The sequence below is a fragment of the Suncus etruscus genome, chromosome 16, assembly GCF_024139225.1.
Source record: "Suncus etruscus isolate mSunEtr1 chromosome 16, mSunEtr1.pri.cur, whole genome shotgun sequence".
NCBI classification, from domain to species: Eukaryota; Metazoa; Chordata; class Mammalia; order Eulipotyphla; family Soricidae; genus Suncus; species Suncus etruscus.
In genome coordinates, this window is record NC_064863.1 from 76560480 (window position 1) to 76573427 (window position 12948).

At 43.7% G+C, this 12948-nt stretch overlaps 1 non-coding gene across 1 annotated transcript; it reads left to right on the forward strand.

The window, feature by feature from the left end:
- The first annotated feature begins 4692 nt into the window (after positions 1-4692).
- LOC126032898 (U6 spliceosomal RNA) lies at positions 4693-4799 on the forward strand. Its single transcript, XR_007504058.1, has one exon. It is a non-coding gene; the product is annotated as a U6 spliceosomal RNA (small nuclear RNA).
- Positions 4800-12948: the final 8149 nt, after the last annotated feature.

Genomic DNA, 12948 nt, shown 5'->3' on the forward strand with positions numbered 1-12948 from the left:
AATTATTTGGCTCTTGCACCTTTTGTCATTTTGCTTTCTTAAATTTGTATGTGTCAAGGTAAATGAATCGAGAGGATTGATGATCCCCTCCCTTCTGCCACAGATTCTGCTTTTGTCTTCAGGCTTTATTTTCTGAAAAACTTCACCTATAGATCCTCTTTGCCACTGATGTGGTGTCTTTCTTTTGGTTTGCAAGGAACAACCAGCTTCTTTGCTCCTTTCAGGAGACCCTTGTTACCTGTAATTACACCTTCCCTCTTTCTCTGCTGCTTTGCCTCCTTCATTTTTGGTCCTGTTTCAAGTTGTTCAATGCCGGGTCTTTTCCTGTGCTTTCTCCTTTTGCTATGTGTGATGGAGGTGGTGTGGTTGAGACACATCAAGGTTCAGTTGTGCTGGTTTCTCTGTGCCTGAGACTGAATTGTGACCACCAACCCTGCTCTCTTTCCTTCTTTGCGTTGACAAGCACCAGCCACCTACCTTTTCTTAGGTGATGTCACTTTCACCTTTCCATGGGGGGAAAATCACTAGGTTTTCTCACATGGGACCAATAGGTACTCTGATGGGTAGAAATGCCACACGGAGGACAGGAAGGCAGCGCACAGCTCCCTGAACCTTTCCAGAACGCCAGGATGGGGTGGGGACAGTTGCCCTGGCAGTGAGGCCGGCTGGCCCACGCTGCTGAGATCCTGCAGTAGCCAGCCCAAGGGTGACTCGCTTTGCTTAAAAGTAGATGTTTAAGTGATGCTTAACACAGGCAGTATTAACTTCGCCTTCGGTTCAGGCCATCAACATGTATTGTTAAATTTACTGCAAACCCCTCTCAGATATCAAGTATACACTGTTCCCCGGTGTGTGTGGGTGTGTGTATAGGTGTGGGTGTGGGTGTGGGTGAATATGCACCTACATGAGCACGTGTCCTAAACTTTGTTTTCATTTCTTTTTTCTTCTGAATGTGATCATGTCTTGGATGATACCTGAGCAGGGTTGCCCTTTTTTTTTATTTATTACCATTATATATTATATTATATTATATATATTTTTGCTTTCTTATAACTTTAGAGGGAAGTCAGATCTTGTATTATTAAAATTGTTTAAAAAAATACATTGTCCAGTTGAAATGAGAATCACTGATCTGTCTCTAAAATAATATGAATATTCCTTTGTTTGTGGAACAATGTACCAGCTGTTATCCATCCTGATGTGCCATAGGAGAGGGAGAGGAGCCTTCCTCTCCGAAGCTCAGATTAATTGATGTACGTGCTGCCATCAGCATGGAGTCACAGCTCGGAGCTTATGTGAATCCAATGTTGCTTCCTTATATAGGCCTTTGGAAAAAGACATACATGATCTGTGAGACTGACTTAGTTTGTTTTCTTTCTTGGAAGAGAGATTTGCAGAAGATCTTTCCAAAGAGAATGTGCCACAGATCTTCTGCTTGTCCTCCTCGTGAGGGTCAGTTGCTGTTAAGAAACAGACATGTCATTGACTTATTCATCTTCAAATTCTTTCCTTTTTACAAGAGGATCAAGCTGTTAAAATGAATGAATAAAAATTTAGAGAAATCTTTGGGGTTGGGTCTCTTTCACTGTCTGAGTCAAGGAATTTTTCAAACCGCTTTGCTGTCACCACATGACCAAGGAGTATCAAAGAACACACCTTCATTCACAGCCCATACGTGGTGGGAGCGGGGCTGACAGTAGCTTATGCTTCTGCTCACAGTTCTTTCAAGACTCGGCCAATCTGTTTTTAATAGATAAACAATGAATTGAGACTACCAGCTATGTTCTTGAGCTCTGAATGGGCATGAAAGCCTACTGAGTCCCCACTCTTGCACAGAGGATGCTCTGACCTCCATGGTTCTGTGAAGTTGGAATGGAATCTGAGTCTGAACTGACTCTCCAAAGGAAGCCCATGTATGTAACACTTGTTTAAGCAGATGACATGAGTCTGGGATCAGTTGGTATCTTCAAAATGTTGGCAGTTCTGAAACCCGATTACACATAGTGAGCCTAATTATGAACGTGCCTACTGACTACCACAGAGACCAAATATAAATTTTGGGGTTTTGTTGTTTTTTGCTATGAGGCCATACCCATCAATGCTCAAGGGGTGAGGGGATTGGCTCTTTTTTTTTTTTTTTTGGTTTTGGGATCACACCCGGCAGCATTCAGGGGTTACTCCTGGCTCTACGCTCAAAATCGCTCCTGGCAGGCTCGGGATCATCTGAGATGCCGGGATTCAAACCACCGTCCTTCTGCATGCAAGGCAAATGCTTTACCTCCATGCTATCTCTCCAGCCCCCCCCCCCTTTTTTTTGTATGGGGACCCATGTCCAAGGGATGAGAGACAAATTTACTGTTCAGCCGATGACATTTTTAAGCACCTCCAGCCCCTTTTTATATTTTTTTATTTTAATTTTTTCAGGGTTGACTCTTGACTCTGTTCTTTTCTTTTTTGGTTTTTGGGCCACACCCGGCAGTGCTCAGGGGTTACTCCTGGCTGTCTGCTCAGAAATAGCTCCTGGCAGGCACGGGGGACCATATGGGACACTGGGATTTGAACCAACCACCTTTGGTCCTGGATCGGCTGCTTGCAAGGCAAACGCCACTGTGCTATCTCTCCGGGCCCTCTTAACTCTGTTCTAAAGGATCACTTCTGGAGGGCTCAAGGCCATATGTGGTGCCAGAGATATACTTGGGTGGCCCACATGCAATGCACATGTCCTGCTGTGCTATTTTTCTGGCTCCCTGATGTTAAATTTTTTAAATATTTCAATCCCAGTATAAATGCCTTTGTCATACGTGATGCATATCTTAAGCTTTCTCAAATCCTGAATTTCATGGCTTCTATCTGTCCTGATAACATGGAGCAGTCAACCTGGGCTGCATGCACACAACCATTTTATAGACATGTTGGGATCAAAGAGCACTGTTGGTTAAAAGGTTAGGAGGTCAGGGATATTATATCCTGCAGAGATCCAACCTTTCCACTTCCTCTCTGCTGCATTCCAGCAGCACATGCGGGTCCTGCCATATTGGCTATGTCGTTCTGTTCCTCTCATTTCCTAAGGTTGTGTCTTTTCTTCCTACCCAACACATGCTTTGAGTCAGCTCCTGCTTGGCGTCTTCCTCAGCTTTATTTCTTGCTGTTTTTAATGTGCACAGTGCTGGCTGAGAGCTTTAGGTGCCCCAGGGCAACTGAGACTCAATCTACTAAAACTTTACAATCTTCCATAGGCATGTTTACATAGTGTTACCTGAAAAGAACAAGGAGCCACCAGCCATTCCATTTGTGTGCAATTCATTAAAAAGAATTTACTTTCAGTCCACCAGGAAAATGTACTTACTCAGCTGACCACCCTGTTTTGAAAGGATGTGGTTAGCAGGAGTTGAGGCAATGGCTGGTCTTTTCCTCTCTTCTCATGGCCACTAGCTACCCTGCATTGCAGAAAACCACATGCAGAGTATGGATGAGATACATACACACACACACACACACACACACACACACACACACACACACACAGTTGGCTGTGGCATATCACTAGGAAGTAAATGAAGGCCAAAGCCAGCCAGCCTCTGAGGAGTGTTAATGCTGATGAGGAAAACATGGACCCTGAGGGTTACTGTAGACAAAGAGTAAGTAAATGTTGGCTTTAGGCGACTCGCTGGTGCCCCTTTCCAAGCACATGTGCAGATCATACCACTAGGGGACAGCACTTCCTTTAAAAACATTGACGCTAACTTATCAAACACGCCTCCAAATACTGAAAATACATTGATTTTTTTTTTCTTCTCACCATGAGGTGCCAGTTTACACCTACAGAATGGCTAGAATAAAGAAAAGGGGTACAGATATTTGGGGCAGATGAAGAGAAAGCAGAAATCTACAGAACAGCAATTATGAATGTTTTTGTTTCTTTGGTTAATTCCCTTACATTTTTTTAGGGTTTTTTGGGGCCACGGGCAGTGGTGCTCAGGGCTGGCTTACTCGTGGCTCTGCACTTGTGATGGATCTTGGAAGACCTCATGTGGTATGGATTTTAAATCCGAGAGGGTGACATGCAAAATAGTACCCTACCTCCTGTTGAGCCAGTGACTGGCTTTAAATCATATATATAACACATGCCACTGTAGAGATGAGATTGGTAGATGGCCCCATGGAACAAGGCAAATCAGGCAGTTGAGACCAGTGGAGAGATAATAGTAAATGGTGAACACAAACTGAAATGAAAGCAGTAACACAGGCAACATTTGCTATCACTAGCTTGTCTCTCACCTCCCAGAAACACCTCCTAGAGCTGCTGTGGCTCATATTGCCAGTGACTGGTGAACATGCCTGAAACAGAAAAGGCAAATCCACAGCCAGAGTAGATGCCTAGAGCAAGAGGTAGGCAGGAATGGCAGTTGCATAGAGGCCTCATGAGAATGGGGTGGGGATGGGCAAGTCACACAAAAAGACATAAGTGTGGTGGCCGGAGTGATAGCACAAGGGGTAGCGTTTTTGCCTTGCACACAGTTGACCCAGGTTAGATTCCTAGCATCCTATATGGTCCCCAAGCATATCTGAGTGCAGGGCCAGGAGCACTGCCCGGTGTGCCCTCCCCCAAAAAGAAAAAGATAAAGTGTGATTAATAGTGATTCTGGAACAAGACTGTTTTCTAAAATTCAATTTAAAAAAAAGTGCATTTGGGTGCTCGCTTTGGCAGCACATATACTAAAATTGGAATGATACAGAGAAGATTAGCATGGCCCCTGCGCAAGGATGATACGCAAATTCGTGAAGCGTTCCATATTTTTCCTGTATTATACCATCTCTTTACCTGCTTTTCCCCAAATGTAAGGTAGTCTTTTGCATCACTTTGGTCTTTTAAATACTTCGCTAACTCATTTCTTTTTTCTTTTTTTAAATGTCTGTCCTACATATACATATGTGAGCACATACATTTTTATTCCTTTTTTTTTTTTTTTATCTTTTGGATATGTGACCTGTTTCTGTTTTCCCCTCTGTCCATCCCCAAATGCACCGACAATATAATGTAGCACCATTTCTCCCTGCAAAGGCACACTAAAAGAAGGGGAAATCTTACATATAAAAAAGAGCTCTTATCTACTAGAGATAGGAACTCATAGTTTACAATACAGGGATATCTCCTACCTTGAAAATATGTCATGTGGAATCAACTTAGACCTCAGGTGATTATATACCATCCGGCCAGCCTTGAACCCTGGATCCCAGACATAGAAATGGCACAGTTCTTCACAACAGCTGCAGGAAACAAATCCCATCCGGGACAGCCTTAATACTGCGCGAGGTCACCGACAAGTGCCAGCTCTAATATGATATCCTGACAACGAGGGAAATGGGAACAACTTGACCTAATAGCAGGTTATCCTACCTTACCAGCTAACAACAAGACAAAATCAGAAGACTTGTCACCCTTTGGTAGGTCCAAAAGCCAAGATCGCAATTTACAAAAAGCCCTAGTCTAGGTTTGAACTACGACCTGCACAATAACCATGATCCCCAGTTCCAAAGGTCTGGCAGAGACAATTGTAACGGAATGGGGCTTCTGGAAGCACAAAGAAAGACGCTATCCTAGGTGCCATCCTAGGTTCAGTGCAAAGACCAAGACCACCAACCACAGAAGATGGATTAAAATGTCACTGAGGGGGGCCCAGAGAGATAGCACAGCGGCGTTTGCCTTGCAAGCAGCCGATCCAGGACCAAAGGTGGTTGGTTCGAATCCCGGTGTCCCATATGGTCCCCTGTGCCTGCCAGGAGCTGTTTCTGAGCAGACAGCCAGGAATAACCCCTGAGCACCGCCGGGTGTGGCCCAAAAACCAAAAAAGAAAATGTCACTGAGGGAACAGAACTTCTAGAACCACAAAGACTGACTTCATCATAAGACCCACCCCTGGATCTGTGCAGATACTGATCTCTAGACATAGAGGTCTGATTGTATCACCCAGGACAGAGCAGAAGTCTTCCAAACACCACAAAAGCACCACCGGGAGAGTAAATGATCCTGAACAGAGTCTATAGTTAATCCCATGACAATATACTCCAAGGATGGAGAAACCCCATATCTCTTAGACCAAGTGAATTCCTTTTCGAATGACCCCAATATTTACTGTGCCAGGGCAGGAGGGAAAAAAAAAAAAGAACAAAAAGCACAAAACATTGTTTTTTTATGTATTATTTTTTATCTTCATTTATTATTATCATTTTTATTTACCTATCTATTTTTGGTCAATTTCTCTGTTTGGGTGTGGTTATTGAAGTTGTTGTCCCCAGTTATACTTATTTTTTTCTCTTCTTTTTTTTTCTTTCTTTATGTGCTATGCCATGTTTCTTATTTTAAGACCATGGCATTTTTTTTGTTTGTTTGTTTGTTTGGGGGGGGTTGTGGTGCTTATTATTGTTGGAGTCCTCACTGGATATTTGACATTCTTTTTGTAGTGGTGGAGTGTTTCACCTTCTTTTTCTCCTTCGTCTCTCAAATTGTAGATGAGAGCCTCTAGAAGGATTCCGCCCATTTTTGGCGTATTAGACTTTTACCCCAGTTTATTACTTTTCTCTTCTTCAAACAAAACCACGCAACTTGAACTAGCTAGTCCTGCCTCCCAGTTAGAGGGGGAAATAAGGGAGGCACCAGGACCAAACAGGTGCAAGACTACTAAGTAGTAGGCTAGATACAGAGGGGACCACATATTCTAGCAGCCCTGGGGGTGAGGGAAGAGGACAAAAACGGAGGTGTAGGGAGGACAATTTGGTGATGGGAATCCCCCCTGATTTTATGTAAATATGTACCTAAAATATTATTGACACCAATATGTAAGCCACTATGATCAAAATAAAAATTATATTAAAAATTTTTTTATTTAGTAAAAAAAAAAGTGCATTTGGGGCCAGAGCAATGGCACAGTGGTAGGCTGTTTGCCTTGCACACAGCTGACCTAGGATGGCCCTTGGTTCCATTCTCTGGCATCCCATATAGTTCCTCAAGCCAGTAGTGATTTCTGACCGCATAGCCAGGTGGAACCCCTGAGCATCACTAGGTGTGGCCCAAAAAAGTGCATTTTATGTGAATTATGCCTCCAGAGTTTAGTAGGTCATTTGCATAGGATTGGGGTGAAACAAAGTCAACAGTCTATGAGCCAACAGTCTTCAGCTGGGTTTCCTCGGGAGTGGGAGAAATCAGGAAATTGGTGATTCAGAAAGAATCAAAAGTAATTTTATTACTGATGGCTGATGAACAGAGCACAAGTAGCTTTTGAAAGAGGTGCAAAATCTCAGGCAGAACTTAACTGCTGAATCTACTTTAGGACTTCGGATCACTTGAAGGAATTTATAATATTAATACTCTTAAGAAACTGGTGGTATAGAAGAGTTGGTACCATATGCAAGGCAAATGCCCTATTTGCTATACTATTGCTCTAGTCTAGCCCCTCTAACTTTGGGCATTCATTATTCCATCATTATGTCTCTTCTCGGATTTTTAAACTATCTTCCTGAATAGTTCATTTTCACCTTGGCTGTGTAATCTATAAGACTAATTGATTTGTTTGTTTTTAGGGCCACACCTGGCAGTGCTCAGGAGAGCTCTGGTGGTCTCAGGGGGGTCATAGGATGCTGTGGACTGAATCCAGGTTGGCATGTGCAAGGCAAATGCCTTTCCCACTGTGCTATCACGCCTAGACTGTGACATGTTTATTTGTTTTTGGGGTCACACCGGCAGCACTCAGAAATCTCCCCTGGCAGTCTCAGGGGACCATATGGGATGCTGGGATTCGAACCACCGTCCTTCTCCATGCAAGGTAAACGCCTTACCGCTATGCTATCTCTCCGTCCCCTAGACTTTGACTTTTTAATTTCAATTTTCTGTTTTTCATTTCCCAAAGAGCTTTCATTCCCTTTTCAATATATGGGATTATTTATTAAAAGTTAGTCACTGAAATTACGTTATTCATTATTGTGTTTCAACACAGATCCAGTGTTCCACTGTCCACCCACCAATGACTCCACTCCAAACGCCATTTGCTTCCCACTCACAAGTCTGTTTCTATGAGAGGCCCTTTCCCCCGTCCCTTTCTTAGTTTCCCCAAGGTGGCTTTCAGTATAGTTTCATACATAATGCTTGGCCACCTTTTACTTCTCCTCCTGATTGAGCACTTCCCTCTACCAGTCGTTGCCTCCTCCCTAGCATACCCCGTAATCCCTTTTGGTGGCATTTTTTCTACTGAATACCAGTTCTCAAATTCTTTGCTTCCACCATCTTTGAACAATCATCATTCCAACATTATGTTTCTTTATATCCTACACGAGAGATTCTGTGCTCTCTCCCTCTGAATAGCTTCACTCAACATGATGCTCACCAGGTCCTTCCATGTAGCAGCAGATTTCATGATTATCTTTTCCTATGACTAATATTCCATTCATATGTAGCATAATTTTTTTGTCCAGTCCCCTAAAAACAAACAAATCAATTAGTCTTATAGATTACACAGCCAAGGTGAAAATGAGCTATTCAGGAAGATAATTTAAAAGTCCCAGAAGAGACATAATGATGGAATAATGAATGCCCAAAGATAGAGGGGCTAGACTAGAGCAATAGTATAGCAAATAGGGCATTTGCCTTGCATATGGTTAACTTGGGGTCAATCCCCACCGTTCTATAGCCTTAAGCACCAATTGAGTGCAGTCAGGAGTAAAACCTGAGCACATTGGGAATTGCTGCCCCCCCCCCCCCGCAAAGTAATACTCAAGAATCTATGGTTGAGGGGCCAAAGCACAGTGGTAGGGCATTTGCCTTGTACGTGGCTGACCCAGGATGGACCTCAATTCGATCCATGGCATCCCATATGATCCCCTGAGCCAGGAACGATAGCGTCATCGGGTGCTTGCCCCACCCCAAAAAAGAATCTATGATTGCAAATTTCAGAGCCAAAGCATATGACAAATTATACAGAAACTATGAGGGCCAGAGTGATAGCACAGCGGTGGGGCATTTGCCTTGCACGGGACAAACCCCCGACAAACCCCAGCATCCCATATGGTCCCCGGTGCTTGCCAGGAGCAATTTCTATCTTTGTTTGTTTTCTGTTTGTTTGGTTTTTTGCCATACCCAGTGATGTTCAGGGGCTACTCCAGGCTATGCGCTCAGAAATCGCTCCTGGCTTGAGGGACCATATGGGATGCCTAGGGATAGAACGTAGGCTAAAGCTGGCAAGGCAGACACCTTACCGCTTGTGCCACCACTCGGGCCCTTCAGGAGCGATTTTTTTAATTTTGTTTTTGTTTTTTTTGGGCCACACCTGGTGACGCTCAGGGGTTACTCCTAGCTATGTGCTCAGAAATTGCTCCTGGCTTGGGGGACCATATGGGAGGGACTCCGGGGAATTGAACCTCGGTCCATCCTAGGCTAGCACGGGCAAGGCTTACCACTCCGCACCACAGCTCCAGCCCCATCCAAGAGCTATTTCTGAGCACAGAGCCAGAGGTAACCCCTGAGCGCCTCCAGGTGTGACACCGTCCCCCCCCCCCCAAAAAAAGAAAGAAACTATGGATGGAAAAAGGATGAAAGATGATACAGTGGCTAACTTCAGAGGAAGCCTGGGGCAGAGGAATATTCTCAGAACTCCAAAACTACTAGTCAGCGGGCATCTAGGAAAGCTAATAGAATGTCAGATATATGTGTATGAAACACTGAGGACAAAGCCTGAGTGTTCTGACATGTCCAAAAAAAAAAAAAAAAAACTGAGCGTTGGATGTGTTGTTCAACCTAACTGACAGGCATACTGCAGAATACCTGTCCCTTCATGCCTCACATTGAAATATATGCAGTATAGTCAATTACACGTCAACTTTTTTTTTTTTTTTTGGTTTTTGGGCCACACCCTGCAGTGCTCAGGGGTTACTCCTGACAGGCTCGGGGGACCATATAAGATGCCAGCAATCGAACCCAGGTCTGTCCTGGGTCAGCCACGTGCAAGGCAAATGCCCTACCACTGTGGTATCTCTCCAGCCTCAACTACACTTTAAAGCTGAAAAATATATTAGAGAATTGACAGAAAAGAACATTTTCAGATCAATAAAATCAGATTACATGAATATAATTTTCCAAGAATATGCTCTATAGGGAAAAAAATTCTCAGTAATGCCTGCAGTACACAAAATCAAACTTCAAAAATTTAATTTTGTTTTGTTTTGTTTTTGGGCCACACCTGGTGACGCTCAGGGGTTATTCCTGGCTATGCACTCAGAAGTCGCTCCTAGCTTGGGGGACCATATGGGATGCCAGGGGATAGAACCACGGTTCATCTTAGGCTAGCTCTGGCAAGGCAGACACCTTACCTCTAGCGCCACTGCACCGGCCCCCCAAAATTTAATATTTAATAATATTTTAAATATTTAATGAGACAATTTAAAATAAGGCTTGGAAAACCAGATAACAGAAGATGAAAAGTGAGAATTTTAGTATGTTAAGATGCAACTTTGGTTCTCATTATTCCCTTTTTTTTTTTTTTGGTTTTTGAGTCACACTGGCAGCACTCAGGGGTTACTCCTGGCCCTATGCTCAGAAATCGCTTCTGGCGACCATATGGGATGCCAGGATTCAAACTATCATCCGTCCTGGATCTGCTGTGTGCAAGACAAAAGCCCTATCACTGTGCTATCTCTCTGGCCCTCATGATTCCTTTTTTATAATCTACATAATAATTGAATGTTACTTCCCATTTAAGGAAAGCACGCGCCAGATGTGGTTTTTTCCTTCCCTGGTGCAGTGCCTTTCCTCTAAAAGAATTATTTGCCAAAAGGCCCGCTTAGCAAAGTCAATCATTTGACCCTTTCCGTGGATCATTGGCGGTAATCCCAACATGGCTGTAACATTACATTTTTCTCTCTATTTGGCTACTATAGAAATCCAGCCTCAGCTCTCCTACAGACAAAGAAATGTCAGTACCAAAAGCCCGCCAAAAGTTCTCTGCTGGCTAGTTCGTATAACCTGGCACCAACAGCTTGTTTTTCTAAGTCTAGCTCTATGATGGTAAACAATTATTTCTGTCCCCCCTAAAATCTATTCTGCGGCTACTACATAGACATCAAAAATATCTGTCTCTCTCCTCCTGGTTTCTTGAAAAACCTGCTTTTTGCTAAACCAAAAACATCCGAGGCTCCGGTTTCACTGCCCTCCAGCAGAGTTCTTTCTCACCTGAAGAACAGTCTTTTAATATGTAAATTTAAGGTCTGTTTTCCCATTGTACTGCTCTCCTGCTCTTTGAGAACACCTTGCATACTAGAGTCTGTCCTTATAAAATGTCATCGGCTGAAAAATAAATTCATCTCTCGTCCCTTGGTCGAGGGTCCCCATACAATGTATTTTGTGTGGTCTCATTTATTTCATATTTTATATTCGTCCACTCGTGTTCACGCTTCTTTCTCCGTGAAAGGTTCCCAAACCCCACGAAGGTTCTGCTTAGCAACACTAACCCTTCGGCAGCAATTGCAGTTGTTTTATCTTCAATTCTTCCAATACAAAACTTGAGGAGTGCAGAAGTAATAGAACAACAGGTATGGCTTTTTCCTTGCACACTGCTTGACCATGGTCCCCCAGCATCATCAGGAGAAATCCCTGAGTGCAAAGCCAGGAGTTAGACCTGAACATTTGAGATAGATAGATATATTACATCATATAAACAAATATAATTTCTTAAATGGAGCCAGAGCAGCCCAAGAGGTAAGGCACTTGTGTACTTATCTTGCAGACCCTGTCACCCCGTAGGAGTGGTTTCTGAGTGCAGAACCTGAACTAACCCCCTTGAACCCCAAGAGTGTGGCCCAACAATATATTGATTTGGTCATTTGAAACGTTATTTTTTTTTATCATATTCTGGATTTTCATGTTTAACTGAAAATTGATTTTCTTTCTTTCTTTTTTTTTTTTTTTTTTTTTTGTGATTTTTGGGTCACACCCGGCAGTGCTCAGGGGTTATTCCTGGCTCCAGGCTCAGAAATTGCTCCTGGCAGGCACGGGGGACCATATGGGATGCAGGGATTCGAACCGATGACCTCCTGCATGAAAGACAAACGCCTTACCTCCATGCTATCTCTCCGCCCCTGAAAATTGATTTTCATTACCCCTATAAAAAGTAAGAGTTTATTTATTTGGGGGAGAGGGGTTGGCCAAATCCGGCGGTACTCAGGGGTTACTCCTGAGGGGCCGGAGTGGTAGCACAGTTGTAGGGCATTTTGCCTTGCACACGACTGACCCAGAATGGACAAGGGTTTGATCCCACACATCATGTAACATCCCCCGAGCCAGGTGCAATTTCTGAGCACAAAGCCAGGAGTAACTCGAGTGTTACTGGGTGTGGCCCCAAACAAAACAAAACAAAACAAAGAAATAGCTCCTGACAGGCTCCAGGGACCATATAGGTTGGATGCTGGCTATTGAACTCGAGTCTGTCCCAGGGTCAGCCCCGTGCAAAACAAACACCGTCCTACTGTGCTATTGCTCCAGTCCCCCCTCCCAAATAAAAGTTTAAATCAGCTGATGTGGACCAGCCAGAAAGCACAGGTGTTAAAAATCATTTCTCAGCATTTTGACTCAGATCAAGTGTAGTAGTGAAAAATCCGGACGACCCGACCCCCCAGTTGCCCAGCACAGAATAGTGAAAAAGGCACGTGCTCAGCAAATTGCAGGCAAGTTCCAAGTTTAATCTGATCGATCAGAGGTTCGAAACGTGCTCAGAGCAGAGCAGAGGTTGCGAACCCCAAAGTCTGAAATCAAGGGGTTTTTATACAGTTTTCAGGTGGGCTGTGTTATTTTTACAGAGGAAACAGGAATGGGCTTTGATATGGGGGAATCCGGAGGTTTTGGGGGTAAGTGTGAGTAGGGTCCAGACTTCAAGTCTCCAAGTGAGCGGGATCCAGACATTAAGTCTC